General features: G+C 50.4%; 4 pseudogenes; 3 read left to right on the top strand and 1 right to left on the bottom strand.

The window, feature by feature from the left end:
* Positions 1-1,104: 1,104 nt before the first annotated feature.
* On the top strand, positions 1,105-2,664 carry LOC134502874 (inositol 1,4,5-trisphosphate receptor-interacting protein-like 1; annotated as a pseudogene).
* Positions 2,665-2,667: 3 nt separating this feature from the next.
* Positions 2,668-5,487, bottom strand: LOC134502873 (E3 ubiquitin-protein ligase NEURL3-like; annotated as a pseudogene).
* A 2,092-nt stretch (positions 5,488-7,579) lies between these two features.
* On the top strand, positions 7,580-9,243 carry LOC134502872 (inositol 1,4,5-trisphosphate receptor-interacting protein-like 1; annotated as a pseudogene).
* A 537-nt stretch (positions 9,244-9,780) lies between these two features.
* Positions 9,781-10,940, top strand: part of LOC134502871 (inositol 1,4,5-trisphosphate receptor-interacting protein-like 1) — a 2,790-nt pseudogene continuing 1,630 nt past the window's right edge.

Below are 10,940 nucleotides of genomic sequence, written 5' to 3'. Positions count from 1 at the left end.
TGCTTCTTTAATGTCCAACTTTCTCTTCCCATGACCCGGGTCTAAATTCAAAGTGGGCCCCACAATGTGGAGGGGCTGGAAGGAAACCACAGAGAGGTGCTTTGGGGCGACTTTGTGGTGGACAGTAGTAATTGACCTTAAACTGGATCCAGGTAAAATAGAGGTAAGGTGTGTTTGGAAATGTGGATTGAGCTAAGACCGCAGAGCTGTTGGCTGGATGGGATGTATTTAAGGGCTGAAAACACTTTGGAAATCAACGGTGAGCTCCTTGACATGTATGGTGGGGATGTTCACGCTGGCTCCCTGTCATGCATTCCTTACCTGAGCTTATTTTGAAAAATGTCCAGAAATGCACCCCAAGGAAATTGGGAAGAGCCTTCCCTTCAGAATGTTTGGTACTTCTACACCCTTTGAAACTGGGTCTGCCAATTTGTTTCTAGGCCCAAATTGGAGCCCCCAGCCCACCCCAGGTGGAAAATAAACACGCTCCTGTCCTTGCTTCCGGCTTTTAGGACAGTGTTCCATTTTTTGTCTTTCAGCGATGTTGCTATTGTACTTGTGTTGCTTCAAAAGTACAGCTGTTTGAGGGGCTGTGGGGGAGGATTTAATATGTTTGGTCTAGAGGGGAAGGTGCTGGGCTAGAAACCGGGCGACTGAGAGTTCTAGTCCTTCCTTAGGCGTGGAAGACGGCTGGGGCAGTCGCTCTCTCAGCCCGACTCCCCTCACAGGGTTGTGGTTGTGGGGAAAGGAGGAGGAGGAAGGAGTATGAGGTACGTTCGCCGCCTTGAGTTATTTATCAAAATAATAAAGGTGGGATAGGAAATAAATAAAATAACTAATAATAATAATGTCCTTTTAAGGCCAGCTGGGACTTCACAATCAGTCAAGTAACAATGGGCAGGGGTTACTAGTGCAGCAACTAGCAGCCAATGGGGCTCCCCGAAGGCTGGAAAATGCCAGGGCTTTCAAACCAGATTGTGACTTAGGAAGTCTTGTTCTGGGGTGCCAGAAAGGAGCAGGCAAGGCACAGAGCATGTGATTTCTTGCCTCCCATTGGGACACTTTTATCATTTGTGCTTTCTTCCAGAGACAATCCCTTTGGATATGGCCATCAGCCGGCTGATTTTCCTGGCCCTCGTGGCATTAGTCCACCACCCCCTGATGGTCAGTGACATCAATGATTCGGCCACGCGGGACCGTCTCAGGGAGCGTGAGGTGTGGCTGACTAGGGAAATGGGGCGCCTGCAGGTGGAATTGGATCAGGAGAACTGGGACTGGGATCCAGGACAGAGCCAGGAGCAGTGGAGCAGCGGTGAGCGAACAGCGGAAGACGGAACCCGGGACGGGTGGCCTTACGTAGGGCTGGTCCTCCTCCTCCTCTTCGGATGCTGCAGACGCACCACTGAGGAGGAGCCCGGCTACGCCTCCAGCACAGACAGCTCCAGCAGCAGCAGCGAAGACGAAGACACTGATCTGGAACCCGCATATTACGACTCCAAGCGAAGATTGCTGGAGGATTTTTACTACCACCGCGTTGAGACGGAAGGGAGTGGCATGAGCAGCTTGTGCGATTTTGTGGAGGCGTTTGTGAACGATCTGCTGGAAGGGAGCCGGAACGCCCTTCCCTCTCAAAACACACTTCCTCTGCTGGAGAACTGCATTGGGGTGGGCAGTGCCTTTGAAGGATGGCCCGTGGAGAAGGTTTCCAAAGCGTTCTCTGTCCTTGCGCCCATATCGCCACCCAAGGGCCACTCCTTCCACACTGAAACCAGTGATTCTCAGGGTGCTCCAAGCAAGCACGGGCACATCTTGGTGGAAAGGGATTGCGTGTGCAAGAGAGAGAAGCTGCTGGGGGACGTGGTGTGCTTCCTTCACCACCCGGAGCGACAGCTGAGCCGGGAAGAGCAAGGCGGCTCCCTATTGCACGTCCTTTGCACCCGTTCCCATTTGGACGGGGAGAAAGCCACCCAGTGGTTCCGAGCGCTGGTGAGCAAGGCCTGGAATACCCTTGGCCAGAAGTACAGCTTAAGTCTCACCATCCAGCAGTCCGGCAAGACCTGCCGGCTGAAATTGGAATTCCCATCCGGGAAGGGGGTCTTGATTGACCTTTTACTTGGGGTGCAGCAAGGAGACTCTCTGGTCTTCCTGACCCCCCAGGGTGGCAAGAAAGACCATCTAAACGGTACTGCTTGGTATCAGAGCTTTGCTGTCCAGGAGCTGCTCTTTTTCAAATGGGTGGGCCAGCGAGCTCCCAGGGACAGCTGCCACCTGAAATGCCTTCAGGTCCTCCTCTTCTTCCAAGCCTCCAGTACCCCAGGAAAGAAGAACCCGGTGCTCACCGACTACCACTACTAGACCTCTCTGATGCACCTCTTGCTTCAGGGGCCTCTGTCCTCCTGGGAGCCAGAGCAAACTGCACTGAGACTTGAGGACATCCTCCTGCACATGCGTGGTGCCCTGGAAGGAAAATACCTCCAGCACTTCCTCGTAGGGAACCTTGCCTTCCCTATTCGAATTCCTCTGCCCAGGAGCCTCCGAAGTGCTGCCCCCTTGAACCTTTTCGAGCCCTTGGCCCAGGACACGAGCCTTCATGCGGAGGCAATGAAGGCGTTTGCAGAGGTGGTGGAGCAAGTGAGGGCTCTCTGGCTAGCACCGGGAGAATAGCAACGCCTGGCAGCCCGGGAATATCAGGGTGTTGGCCTTGGACCCAAAGCAGACCATCCCATCTTCGGCAGGGCTTTCTTCAGCAACTTCCTGCAGCTCCAGGCAGGTGGAATCTGCAGAGGCATTAATATTTCATGTGGAAGACTGAAACAAGCGTCACATTTTTTAAGTAATAAAAAATGAAATCCTGTTTTGGGCATGTCTTCTACTTGCGGCCTGTTACAAGTCTTGCTACAACATGGGAAGGGATACAAGGTCCGAATTTATCTCACAGATGTCCCAATGGTGGCTTTTATATGGTATCTCCCTCTTACTGGGAGAGAGGAATTCATAACCAATTCATAACAACACATCAATCCATTTATAAGAGCAGAAGCAGAGTGTACTGAAAGCAAACTGCTTTCTAAATCAAGGAATACAACTTGTTGGTGCCCTCCACCAGATGTTTTGGACTTCAATCCCCCCAAATTCCTGGTCAGCATGACCTTAAGCATGCTTGAAAAGTGGTATAATGTTTTAAAACATATATTCTGGATTCTGGATTCTGTTTTGGCCTTTTAGTGATAGTACTCATTACTTGCTACTTATTAAGCTTGCAAAGCCTCCATCTTCCACATGAGATTAAAAAAAAAAGGCCTCCTCTTTCCAGGATGAGTGCTAAGGTAAGAGGAAGGAATCCAGAGATTTAAGAGAACACAAAAACATTGCCCTTGTTCATGCAAAGTTAGCAGCAGCAACAGGGGTGTCCACAGCGTATGGTCAAAAAAGAAGTCAAGACAGAGGCCATGATGGTGAGATCAAGGTTCTGGCTATGTTATTGTTTAATAAAATCTGTGAGCTGGAAAAGGTGCTACCAGGCTCCTGTGGTTTTGCTAGAATTAACTGACCACAGTTCTCCTCCTACAATGTCCAGCTGAACGTGGTTACCTAGACCGACTCCAGCCGTAGTTCCTTGAATCAGACATCCCTTCCTGAGCCAATATTTCCTTGAGTTGCTTCTGGCTTTTCTGGAAGTTCCAAGCGGATGGGGAGGCCCCCTTCTCTCTGCCTCCCCTCCAGGACCTTCTTTTTGTTCTGCCCCCTTCAAGATTCTATTCTTTAGGGGGGGAAGGACGTGCCTTTTGTCTTCCCTGGGTAAGTCTGGACTTGCGCATATGTCATGACCACATCTGCCCAATGCACATAGGTGCAGTTCAACGTGTTGATTCCACCAGTGGGAATCGGCTGTCAGCCTTGAGGTGGCTGAAGTGGGCCACGTTAGTGAAGGGGGAGAGGAGGAAGCCTTGCCGTTCCCTGGAGCAGGAAAGAGAGGCTTTGGGATACTCAGCTGCAGCTGTAGGCCTTTTCCAGATGCCTCTCCAACGCCTTTATCCCACAGGGCCATTTCACACATTGGACAAGACAAATGGGCGCTCCACCACGTATACGCTCAACAGCAGAATTTCTTTCCCCAAGAAGGATGTGAACCTCACATTGTAATCCTGTACTTGTAGAATCCAGATTTTTATTCTGAGATATAGAGAGGATACAAATGTCATGTCTACCGTTGATGCTACAGCTTGACCACCAGCTTTGCTGCAATGGCCACGGATCGTTTGGTTTCACCATGGAAGAAATGGAGAGGAAGTACAGTGGCGTGGTCCACGTTGTCTCTTCTTGCACGTATAAGGGAGATCCCGATACCCACGCTTAAACCTAACAAGCCTTGCAGATTGTATGTTGCTATTGTAGAATCACTTCGGAACAACACGTATTCCCTAGTCTAAGGGGAGGGGGGAAGATGAGCATCAACACGCAAAAGACCATGTCACGAAGTGATTAGGCTATCTTCATCAGAAGGTCACCTCTGAGTTGCCATCAAGTCGCTGATGATATCACCCATCCAACCCTCTCCAGATGTGGTGCGAAGTAGGTCAGAGATCCTCACCGTTTTAAGCCTTGGGAGAGACTCGAAGAGCTGGAAGGTGCTTTGCAGCAGCCTGCCAATTCCAGCTGGCCACTGGGGCCAATACAGATTCACCCCAAACAGCGTCTTTGGAAAACATTGGCATTTCTATGCTATCTGCAGGAGCTCTCTCGATCTCCCCCAGTTGGAAGGGGAGCATGCTGGCCCCTTCCCAGCAAGAAATATGTAGGTTTGAAGGATGTAAATGGGTCAGAGCCCACCCCCGTCTTCAGTTGGGGATTACTTTTAATTGCACACCTCACTTTTCCCTCTCTGTGCGATTCGTTTCTTCCATGATCCTCTGGCCTCACCAAGCGGCAGCAGCCCTGTCCTTCCCTCCACCGGCCCTCCTCTGAACTAAAAAGTCATCCAAAGCCAATTGTCGAGCCTGCGGTTGCTTCCCGAGAAGTTGGATTGCTTTAGTTCTTCCACAGACGTCCACAACAGTCCAAAGGGGAGATTCAACCGAGACACCATTGAAGAGGAAGGACCCTTCTGCCTCAAGCTTGGTGCTGCAACAAACGCAGCCCTGGTTGTCCACCCAGAAGCTGACAGTGGTATCTTCTGCTATATATTCATCTGGAACAACACATGCACAAGTCTTCCCTTGACTGACCAAGTCTGGGCACACAAATGGAGGCAGTTCACCAGACAGAAGACAGGGATCTTTCCAGGTGAAGCCCACCCGTTGTCCACCCTGCCACTTCCGGTCGTCTTCTACAATTTTCACTGTCACTTTCTCGGATTGTTCTATGGGCCACCTGGAGAAGACAATACCATCATGGAACGAGGCTCTTCTACTTACTGTACGGCAAGATAATGACTTGGGATCCTTTGATGTTAGGATGGAAGAATAGAGGAGCGTAGGAAGCTTGGAGTCAGCCGTGTGATCCCATGGAGACAATGGGACCCCTTTACGTCAGTGAAGAGGAAGATTCCGCTTCAAGCGTGTCCTCCGCGAGTGAAAAGTCTTTGACCACAAAAAGTCAACTATGCGAATGTGCTCACTTACGTTAGAAGGTGAAACTGGAGCCAAATGCTATGGTGCTTCAACCCATTGCTGCTGCCACAATAGGTACATTTGTGAGACCGCCCCTTGAAAAAAATGATTTCACTGGGGTGAGGCTTGGGCAAGAAAGAAAGCACTTGTCATATTTACCTTGTAATCTACCTCTCAGAAAAAAACAAATAACTGCCTGAAAGGTGGGTTTTATTTTTAGGGAGCAACTCTCATTTTGGTTTCACATTTATTTGGATCAAGAGTTGCTCTTTGGAGGTTTATTGCAGCTTGTCCAGAAAAACCCGGATTTGCTGCTGGTAGGAATGACTTCCGATCGTGCTGTTGTTGCTGCCCCAGCCTCAGCACCCCCAATTTTGCAAGCGCTTCAGATCTGGGCCTCCTCCCAGGGGGCATGAGCTGTAGTTGTGTTTCAATTATGATTTATTACATTTCCTTTGATGGGTTATATTCTTGTTGATTTCATTAGGTGCCACCCAGTCAGAGTCCACTCTTAGAGACCACATAGAAAGATCTTCTCCATGTCCCCAGCTGGGTGGTCCTTCTGGTCTTCCAGCGGTGCCCCCATCGCCCCTGTAGCTGAGTCCTTCCCCCTTGCTGCTGGTCGTCCTCTTCTCCTCTTTCTTTCCACCTTTCCCAGTCTTAGAGCCCTGAGCCTTCTCCCGAGTGCTGGGTCTCTGCATCAGGGGTCCACAGTAGGATCCTTTGAGCCTGCTCATTGGTGCCTTGATTGAGACCTCTGGGTTGATAGGTTGGATGATCCATCAGTTTGTTTTCTTGGCCCTCCTCAGTATTCTCAGGAGTCTTCTCCAAGACCAAAGTTCAGAGGCCTCAAACCTTTTCTAAGCTGCTTCTTTAATGTCCAACTTTCTCTTCCCATGACCCGGGTCTAAATTCAAAGTGGGCCCCACAATGTGGAGGGGCTGGAAGGAAACCACAGAGAGGTGCTTTGGGGCGACTTTGTGGTGGACAGTAGTAATTGACCTTAAACTGGATCCAGGTAAAATAGAGGTAAGGTGTGTTTGGAAATGTGGATTGAGCTAAGACCGCAGAGCTGTTGGCTGGATGGGATGTATTTAAGGGCTGAAAACACTTTGGAAATCAACGGTGAGCTCCTTGACATGTATGGTGGGGATGTTCACGCTGGCTCCCTGTCATGCATTCCTTACCTGAGCTTATTTTGAAAAATGTCCAGAAATGCACCCCAAGGAAATTGGGAAGAGCCTTCCCTTCAGAATGTTTGGTACTTCTACACCCTTTGAAACTGGGTCTGCCAATTTGTTTCTAGGCCCAAATTGGAGCCCCCAGCCCACCCCAGGTGGAAAATAAACACGCTCCTGTCCTTGCTTCCGGCTTTTAGGACAGTGTTCCATTTTTTGTCTTTCAGCGATGTTGCTATTGTACTTGTGTTGCTTCAAAAGTACAGCTGTTTGAGGGGCTGTGGGGGAGGATTTAATATGTTTGGTCTAGAGGGGAAGGTGCTGGGCTAGAAACCGGGCGACTGAGAGTTCTAGTCCTTCCTTAGGCGTGGAAGACGGCTGGGGCAGTCGCTCTCTCAGCCCGACTCCCCTCACAGGGTTGTGGTTGTGGGGAAAGGAGGAGGAGGAAGGAGTATGAGGTACGTTCGCCGCCTTGAGTTATTTATCAAAATAATAAAGGTGGGATAGGAAATAAATAAAATAACTAATAATAATAATGTCCTTTTAAGGCCAGCTGGGACTTCACAATCAGTCAAGTAACAATGGGCAGGGGTTACTAGTGCAGCAACTAGCAGCCAATGGGGCTCCCCGAAGGCTGGAAAATGCCAGGGCTTTCAAACCAGATTGTGACTTAGGAAGTCTTGTTCTGGGGTGCCAGAAAGGAGCAGGCAAGGCACAGAGCATGTGATTTCTTGCCTCCCATTGGGACACTTTTATCATTTGTGCTTTCTTCCAGAGACAATCCCTTTGGATATGGCCATCAGCCGGCTGATTTTCCTGGCCCTCGTGGCATTAGTCCACCACCCCCTGATGGTCAGTGACATCAATGATTCGGCCACGCGGGACCGTCTCAGGGAGCGTGAGGTGTGGCTGACTAGGGAAATGGGGCGCCTGCAGGTGGAATTGGATCAGGAGAACTGGGACTGGGATCCAGGACAGAGCCAGGAGCAGTGGAGCAGCGGTGAGCGAACAGCGGAAGACGGAACCCGGGACGGGTGGCCTTACGTAGGGCTGGTCCTCCTCCTCCTCTTCGGATGCTGCAGACGCACCACTGAGGAGGAGCCCGGCTACGCCTCCAGCACAGACAGCTCCAGCAGCAGCAGCGAAGACGAAGACACTGATCTGGAACCCGCATATTACGACTCCAAGCGAAGATTGCTGGAGGATTTTTACTACCACCGCGTTGAGACGGAAGGGAGTGGCATGAGCAGCTTGTGCGATTTTGTGGAGGCGTTTGTGAACGATCTGCTGGAAGGGAGCCGGAACGCCCTTCCCTCTCAAAACACACTTCCTCTGCTGGAGAACTGCATTGGGGTGGGCAGTGCCTTTGAAGGATGGCCCGTGGAGAAGGTTTCCAAAGCGTTCTCTGTCCTTGCGCCCATATCGCCACCCAAGGGCCACTCCTTCCACACTGAAACCAGTGATTCTCAGGGTGCTCCAAGCAAGCACGGGCACATCTTGGTGGAAAGGGATTGCGTGTGCAAGAGAGAGAAGCTGCTGGGGGACGTGGTGTGCTTCCTTCACCACCCGGAGCGACAGCTGAGCCGGGAAGAGCAAGGCGGCTCCCTATTGCACGTCCTTTGCACCCGTTCCCATTTGGACGGGGAGAAAGCCACCCAGTGGTTCCGAGCGCTGGTGAGCAAGGCCTGGAATACCCTTGGCCAGAAGTACAGCTTAAGTCTCACCATCCAGCAGTCCGGCAAGACCTGCCGGCTGAATTGGAATTCCCATCCGGGAAGGGGGTCTTGATTGACCTTTTACTTGGGGTGCAGCAAGGAGACTCTCTGGTCTTCCTGACCCCCCAGGGTGGCAAGAAAGACCATCTAAACGTACTGCTTGGTATCAGAGCTTTGCTGTCCAGGAGCTGCTCTTTTTCAAATGGGTGGGCCAGCGAGCTCCCAGGGACAGCTGCCACCTGAAATGCCTTCAGGTCCTCCTCTTCTTCCAAGCCTCCAGTACCCCAGGAAAGAAGAACCCGGTGCTCACCGACTACCACTACTAGACCTCTCTGATGCACCTCTTGCTTCAGGGCCTCTGTCCTCCTGGGAGCCAGAGCAAACTGCACTGAGACTTGAGGACATCCTCCTGCACATGCGTGGTGCCCTGGAAGGAAAATACCTCCAGCACTTCCTCGTAGGGAACCTTGCCTTCCTATTCGAATTCCTCTGCCCAGGAGCCTCCGAAGTGCTGCCCCCTTGAACCTTTTCGAGCCCTTGGCCCAGGACACGAGCCTTCATGCGGAGGCAATGAAGGCGTTTGCAGAGGTGGTGGAGCAAGTGAGGGCTCTCTGGCTAGCACCGGAGAATAGCCAACGCCTGGCAGCCCGGGAATATCAGGGTGTTGCCTTGGACCCAAAGCAGACCATCCATCTTCGGCAGGGCTTTCTTCAGCAACTTCCTGCAGCTCCAGGCAGGTGAATCTGCAGAGGCATTAATATTTCATGTGGAAGACTGAAACAAGCGTCACATTTTTTAAGTAATAAAAAATGAAATCCTGTTTTGGGCATGTCTTCTACTTGCGGCCTGTTACAAGTCTTGCTACAACATGGGAAGGGATACAAGGTCCGAATTTATCTCACAGATGTCCCAATGGTGGCTTTTATATGGTATCTCCCTCTTACTGGGAGAGAGGAATTCATAACCAATTCATAACAACACATCAATCCATTTATAAGAGCAGAAGCAGAGTGTACTGAAAGCAAACTGCTTTCTAAATCAAGGAATACAACTTGTGGTGCCCTCCACCAGATGTTTTGGACTTCAATCCCCCCAAATTCCTGGTCAGCATGACCTTAAGCATGCTTGAACAAGTGGTATAATGTTTTAAAACATATATTCTGGATTCTGATTCTGTTTTGGCCTTTAGTGATAGTACTCATTACTTGCTACTTATTAAGCTTGCAAAGCCTCCATCTTCCACATGAGATTAAAAAAAAAAGGCCTCCTCTTTCCAGGATGAGTGCTAAGGTAAGAGGAAGGAATCCAGAGATTTAAGAGAACACAAAAACATTGCCCTTGTTCATGCAAAGTTAGCAGCAGCAACAGGGGTGTCCACAGCGTATGGTCAAAAAAGAAGTCAGACAGAGGCCATGATGGTGAGATCAATGTTCTGGCTATGTTATTGTTTAATAAAATCTGTGAGCTGGAAAAGGTGCTACCAGGCTCCTGTGGTTTTGCTAGAATTAACTGACCACAGTTCTCCTCCTACAATGTCCAGCTGAACGTGGTTACCTAGACCGACTCCAGCCGTAGTTCCCTTTGAATCAGACATCCCTTCCTGAGCCAATATTTCCTTGAGTTGCTTCTGGCTTTTCTGGAAGTTCCAAGCGGATGGGGGAGGCCCCCTTCTCTCTGCCTCCCCTCCAGGACCTTCTTTTTGTTCTGCCCCCCTTCAAGATTCTATTCTTTAGGGGGGGAAGGACGTGCCTTTTGTCTTCCCTGGGTAAGTCTGGACTTGCGCATATGTCATGACCACATCTGCCCAATGCACATAGGTGCAGTTCAACGTGTTGATTCCACCAGTGGGAATCGGCTGTCAGCCTTGAGGTGGCTGAAGTGGGCCACGTTAGTGAAGGGGGAGAGGAGGAAGCCTTGCCGTTCCTGGAGCAGGAAAGAGAGGCTTTGGATACTCAGCTGCAGCTGTAGGCCTTTTTCCAATGCCTCTCCAACGCCTTTATCCCACAGGGCCATTTCACACATTGGACAAGACAAATGGGCGCTCCACCACGTATACGCTCAACAGCAGAATTTCTTTCCCAAGAAGGATGTGAACCTCACATTGTAATCCTGTACTTGTAGAATCCAGATTTTTATTCTGAGATATAGAGAGGATACAAATGTCATGTCTACCGGTGATGCTACAGCTTGACCACCAGCTTTGCTGCAATGGCCACGGATCGTTTGGTTTCACCATGGAAGAAATGGAGAGGAAGTACAGTGGCGTGGTCCACGTTGTCTCTTCTTGCACGTATAAGGGAGATCCCGATACCCACGCTTAAACCTAACAAGCCTTGCAGATTGTATGTTGCTATTGTAGAATCACTTCGGAACAACACGTATTCCCTAGTCTAAGGGGAGGGGGGAGATGAGCATCAACACGCAAAAGACCATGTCAA

The sequence above is a fragment of the Candoia aspera genome, chromosome 9, assembly GCF_035149785.1.
Source record: "Candoia aspera isolate rCanAsp1 chromosome 9, rCanAsp1.hap2, whole genome shotgun sequence".
Lineage (NCBI taxonomy): Eukaryota > Metazoa > Chordata > Lepidosauria > Squamata > Boidae > Candoia > Candoia aspera.
Note: the sequence above shows the minus strand (reverse complement) of the source record. Positions and strands in the feature narration are given on the sequence as shown.